General features: G+C 38.0%; 1 protein-coding gene across 6 annotated transcripts in view; it reads left to right on the plus strand.

Annotated features, from left to right (window-relative positions):
- The first annotated feature begins 3,425 nt into the window (after positions 1 to 3,425).
- The window catches only part of ATG4C (autophagy related 4C cysteine peptidase), a 92,344-nt gene continuing 89,387 nt past the window's right edge, over positions 3,426 to 6,382 (plus strand). The window contains exons 1-3 of one of the 6 annotated variants that reach the window (XM_077768104.1): positions 3,426 to 3,555; positions 4,366 to 4,504; positions 5,386 to 5,511. The gene's annotated coding sequence lies outside the window, so the exon portion shown is untranslated. Of the gene's footprint in view, positions 3,602 to 4,365; positions 4,505 to 5,385; positions 5,512 to 6,382 lie in introns of all 6 variants that reach the window. The other 5 variants (XM_077768103.1, XM_077768107.1, XM_077768106.1 and 2 more) reach the window with 5 other exon arrangements.

A 6,382-nucleotide genomic window follows, 5' to 3' on the forward strand; every position in this document is an offset into this window, starting at 1 on the left:
AATCTGGAGTTGTATCACAGTCAATGCTACTAGAATGCCTGATATTCTTTCAAAGGACAGTATATGCCTGGGATATGATGACATTTTAGAAAGGTCTTGACACTTAAAATAAATGTTGTTATATATACCCATACACAGCAGTAAATGCTTTTTCATGATTTTTGAGTGTACCATTCTGATTAATCAAATATTCTGTTTTTAATACTTATTTTATTGTACAGTCTGAATTAATAATTAAGAAAATGAAGCTCAGATGCTAAAAATAGCTTATATTAAAACTACATAGTATGAATAGGGAGGGAGTTTCGGGGCCTCAGATATCACAGTGAACTCCCACAAAACTCTTATGGAGAATAAGTTACTTTAAACAAAGTACTGTGTTAGAGCTAAGATGTACACAAATATATAAGATGTGGCTCCTGCCTTTTAGAATGTGTATTAGCTATTGTAGAGTTCCAATTAACTGAATCCATAAGTGATTTTTAGAAGACAATGTTACACATATTTTACTTTCTCTTTCCGTTCTTTTCTTAAAAATGTTTTTTAAAATAATTTATTTCTGAGAGAGAGAGAGAGAAAGAGCAAGCACACAAGTGAGCACGGGAGGGCCAGAGAGAGAAGGGGACACAAGATCTGAAGCAGGCTCCAGGCTCTGAGCTAGCTGTCAGCACAGAGCTCGACTAGGGGCTTGAACCCACATACCGTGAGATCATGACCTGAGTCAAAGTCAAACGACTGAGCCACCCAGGTGCCCCTCTGCTTTCCATTCTGATTAAGCTCTTATCTTCTTTTCATTTCCCTTTTAAATCTCTCCCAGCTATCAAAACTATCTGTGCTTCAGAAATAGACTTTAGTGGCTAAGCGGAGGGCTTTGTACCTAGCAGCACTCATTGTGTATTTGTTGAACTCAAATGAATATCTTGTCTGGTTTTGATTTTTATGTGCTTGGCAATTGGCTGGACTGGAAAGTCGAATTTTAAGTCACATTTAAAAGCGAGGAGGGAGGGGTGCCTGGGTGTCTCAGTTGGTTAGGTGTTTGACTTCAGTTCAGGTCATGACATCATGGTTTGTGGGTTCAAGCCCCGCATGGGGCTCTGTGCTGACAGCTCAGAGCCTGAAGCCTCCTTCTGATTTTGTGTCCTCCTCTCTCTCTGCTCCTCCCCCACTCCTGCTCTGTCTCACTCTCAAAAATGAATAAACATTAAAAATATTTTTAAATGAGAAGAGAACATTGCTGAGTACTGCAGCTGCAAGAATCTCCTTTAAAAACCTACAGTCTGTTACATAAATTATGTACTCTTTAAACTCTCTTCCATGTTCATTTACACAATTGATCATTGAAACTACTTTAGAATATGTGTATCAATTATTTAGCATATTTTAAAAGCTTCCTTAATAACATCTTTAATAAGTGGATGCAATTATGTATTTACTGCAGTTATGAATAACAGATAACCTAATTATAGTTTATCATTAGCTCTAATCATTCCAGTGGAAATATTTCTCTCACTGCATTTGTATTGTTTTGGTGCATGAGTACAGAAAGCAGCAGATTGTTTTCTGGGATCATAGATTTTAAATATTTACTTGCTAGTGCTGCATAATTCAGTACACTGGAGTTGGAAAGCAGTTTGTATGGTATTGGATGCCATGTCCGTGTTACAGAATACAGTTACCTTCTGTGACTTCTATGAGAGGTTATAAACATGGTAAGTGTTCTACTCCATTTTTCCAAACAATTAAAATCTGTTTTGCTGTTAATCCACAGAAAACCAATGTTAATGGTATAGGTCAACTTTATTTTATATAATTACCATATAGTTTAAGAATTCAAGCATTGTTTCTCATGGCCTATTAGTGCACAATGTAAAAAATAAAATATATTCATTCCTGGTATTGGTAATCCAAATCTTTATCAAAGTAACAAAAAGGCATCCAGACAGCTTGTTCAATGGTTGCTATCTGTCCTAAGAAATCAAAACAAAGTTCTCTATTTTAAAATATGATCTTGCTATATACCCTTTGTGTGATTGGTTACTTGTTGCCCTACCACGTAATAGAAAATAATAGTTCCAGGTACTTGTTTTTGTAAGAATAACAATAAAACTAATACAAAAACATTAACATGTTAAAAAAAAGTGAGAAATATTTAAAAAATGTTTCTTTAGTTTTGAGAGAGGACAGGCAGGGGCGGGGCAAAGAGAGGGGGTACAGAGAATACAAAGAGGGCTCCGCGCTGTCAGCAGAGATGTGGGGCTCGAACTCAGCAACAGTGAGCTCATGACCTGACCTCAATCTACTGAGCCACCCAGCCACCCCAAAAGTGAAAAACATTTTAAAATTTAATTTTGAGCTTTCAACTCTGCATTCTGAAATGTTTCTTTTCCCTTGTGGGTACATAGTCCGGTAGTACAGACTGTTAATTTTTTACTCCCAGGTTTTACTATAATTTCCTATGCAATTCAGGAGCATGTCTGGCAGTCCTTGTTCCAACGCAATCTCTCAGTACTGCAAAACGACCTAGGATTACACTTTCCCATACTTTAGTATTTCCCTCATACTCCTTTCTTTTTAAATTTTTTAAAATTTATTTATTTTTGAGAGGCAGATTACAAGTGGGGGAGGGGCAGAGAGAGAAGGAGACACAATATCCGAAACAGGCTCTAGGCCTCCGAGCTGTCAGCACAGAGCCTGATGCGGGACTCAAACTCACAAACTGTGAGTCATGACCTGAGCCGAAGTCGGACACTTAACCGACTGAGCCACCCAGGCGCCCCAGCATTTCCCTCACACTCCTTAGGAGTGTGGATAAAAATTCCCATTTCATAAAAAGCCTTTCTACCGTCCAGTGTTTCAATCCTTGAAAAATAATAGGAATTTGGAAAACGAGCGCAAACATTCCTTAGTATTTTGTAAGTATTTATCTGTCAGTCTCAACTATAGCTTGACTTAGAGAACCTTCACAACCGGATAGAAGGGATAATGGGTATGTTTATCAAAGTGGGGTTCGACAGTAAGGTCTACGTTATTACAAGAAATTAGTGACTCTTCTGAATACATAACTGGGATCTCAAGAGTGTCAGATGGAAACCGAAGAAAGAGGGGCGCAGTGCACATTGGGTTTTGTAGCTCCGCGCCGAGGAGACGGTGTGGCGTTGCATGCTGGGAGTTGAAGTACAATTGTTCAGTGGGACCTCAAAGTAGACATAATGTGGGTTGTCTGTTAGAGACATTGCTTACAGATACTTTCCCTGTCGCTGCGCTTGCCCTACTGGTGACCCAGGGGCTGGGATGGCAAAGAGCGGAGGAAAAGGGATGGATGAAGTGAGTGGGTCATGGGCCTGTGCGCTATTTGCTACAGCCAATCAAATGGATTAGTGCCCCGGAAGTGGCTGACATACTGGGTTCGAAAGGGAGGCCTTTCCTCACACTACGGTGGCCGGGAAGCTCGAGATGCCTGTGGCTGCGGCGCTGAGGTCGGAGTGTATTCGTGTGTGAGGGCTGCGTGAGGGCTGCTTTTGGGGCGGCTGCTGCTAGAGCTGGAACACTTCCCTGGTTGGTGGCTCCTGCACATTTTTTACACTTCTCCAGTTCTGTTTCGGTGAGGGGCTACTTGAGCCTGGTGGAGTCAGGAGAAGGTTGGGACTCGGTGTCTCTGATCCCCAAATAACCTGGTTTTGGGGGGACCTGCCTTCAGTGGAGATCCTCTGGCCAACCGTTTAGGCTTCCTGAGGGTTTTGGCACCTCCCTCATATACTTTTTAGTGTAATTTGTCTTCTGACCCCTTGCTCTTCCTGGGTTCCAAACCTAACTAACCGTAAGGCTTCCTGTGGGCAGCTGTTCCCCCCTCTCCCTGTGGCTTTTGTTAATTATTCCAGATACGACTTGTCCCCTAAGCTATCGCATCCGTTTAACTGTTTTCCATCAAAAAAGAAATGAAAAAAAAATTAGATTCTCAGGATCTCAATCTTATCATTCCTAACACCTTATCTCTTTTTTGGCCTTTGTTACTGCGGCAGACGTTAACACACTCGCCTGAATATCTTAATGCCTTTCCATCCAGAAATTAACGTTCACTCACTTTATTTGGTTCTCACTTACCCTCAACTTTTCTACCTCCATTCACATGTAAGGGCTTTATAGGTTGGAGGTTCGAATACATTCTTATGGTGACTAGAGAACGTGAGAGAGGTCGTTGGTCATCTCAGCATGACTCTGTTTATTCAGTTTATATTTCTTAATGTTTCTTGGCTTACATTTTCATTTTGTGTTATTTTCCAAGAGGTTTGGTGCTTCCTTACAGTTAAAGTAAAATACTTTGTCCTACAACTTAGGTGGGCTTTTTTCCCCTCTATTCCTACTCAGAATATGTTTCCCTACTGGAATTTGCAATGATTTTAATAGCAGACACAACGGAGCGCTCTTCTCTTCTTGCTTGCTTGTGATTTGTAATTAGATTATGAGTCATTGAAAGTACCCAGAGGGATTGGAAAAGCTTTGAAAGGTAAAGTCTATGTATGTTCCAATTTACAAATTAATAAAGCTTGTATGCTGAACAAGGAAGATTCTAATTCTAAGAGTTTCTAATTGGCCCAGTAATCTGATATTATGGTGAATTATAAGTTCATTCTCTGTAAAATTTGGGGAACAGTTTAAAGTTAGTAAGTAGTCAATATAAGGCATTGTACAGTTTAGTAAAAAAAAAAGTTTAAAAACCATTTAACTGATACTCTTTCTGTAAAATAGAATGCACATATGTTGAAAAGCTTATTTGTTGTAATTGTTTATGGTATATTTTTACATATTTTGATAAATCTGGTAAAACAGCATTATATACTATTCATTAATGTTTTGTAGACAGAAATTATTGTACTTCCTGGCTTTATGGGGACTGTGTAAGCTCAAACAAAAAGTTTGTAGCTTTTCTTCTATTCTGATTATTGCACTATGGAAATCCTAATAGTAAAACTTTTGTTCTTCTTTAAGCATTCACATACAATCTGTGCATGTGAGTAAAATATAGATATTAATACCTGTACCCTGTCAAATGGAAATTATTCCTATTAATCAAAATGGTTTCAGCCATGCTTACAGTTTGGAGTTTAATATATAATATTTCAGATGTAATTCACTCTTAGAATTCTTGACTAGATAAATGTTAAGAAGTTAGACATTCCTCACACTTTATTTTTCCTGAGATTTTATTAATTTAGTAGGCATTCATTGAATATGCCTTACTATTTAGCAATCATGAAAAAAATCATCAAAACATTTATTGAGAGCATCCTCTTGTTCTCAGCTTTGTACTAGATGCTGTTAAAGAATTATTGCACTTAATCAATATAACAACTTCTTGAGTTGCTGAATATTATTTACATTTTGCAGATTGAGAAACTGAAGTTCAAAGAGTTCAAGTCATTTAGTCCAGTTCATTTTGACTCTTCCCACTCTACCGCAGCTGCAAAGATGTGTTCTCTACCCTCTATCCTATATATAAGGAGCATTAATTCAGTAAGTATTTACTGAAGCAGCTGTGATGTACCAGATACTCTTCTAGGTGCTGAAGATGTAACAGTGAACAAAAGAGACAAAAGTAAGCTCTTGGGGAGCTTACACTATAGCAGAATGTATGACATGTAAACCTTGCCTTCAAGAAGCAGTAAATATAGCCAATATGCATCAGATTTTATGTATTTTAGAATGTTAAAGTTGAAAAGAGATTAACTAGGAACAGTTTAATGAAGAGGATGAGATTTAATCTAGAACTAAAATAGTGTATGTAGATTTGGTACATAGAAACTGGAAGAAAAGTGATTCTAGCTTGAGGCAAAAAAAGAACAAAATTCTGAATTGTAGGGGAGATAGGAGAGAGAGGGACAGAAAACTGGACTGCTTTGTTTGCTCAGTAACTTGCACATGTAAGTGCACAGTATTGGTTGAATTTGAAGCAAATGTTTAAATAAATGAAGCTATGACAAGAGTTCAGATATGAAGGAAAGAGGGATTAGACAGATCTACTGTTATTGTAGTGGGACTGGAAGAAAGGAATCGATTTGATCACTGTTGATGAAAGCACCAGTAGGTCCTGTTAATTATTGAATGTTGGGAGTAGGGTGGTGGCCAAAGGAGAAGTAAGACTGTGTTACCGATTTCGAACTGAGTGGACCAGGCATGTTGTAGATTTATTTACTTATTTCATCAAATCATGAGGTTTTAGGAAAAATTCCAAGATATTCCTTTGTTAATGAAGAAAATATTGCCAGTTAAACAGAACTTGTCAAGTATAAGTTGTATTCATTTTCAGAGTTAAAATGTGAAAAATGTGTGATCTAGAAATGATGAAATAAAGTACTCTTTATAATGGTTGGTGGACCTTATAACC

Source organism: Crocuta crocuta, unplaced genomic scaffold, assembly GCF_008692635.1.
Source record: "Crocuta crocuta isolate KB4526 unplaced genomic scaffold, BGI_CrCroc_1.0 scaffold85, whole genome shotgun sequence".
NCBI classification, from domain to species: domain Eukaryota; kingdom Metazoa; phylum Chordata; class Mammalia; order Carnivora; family Hyaenidae; genus Crocuta; species Crocuta crocuta.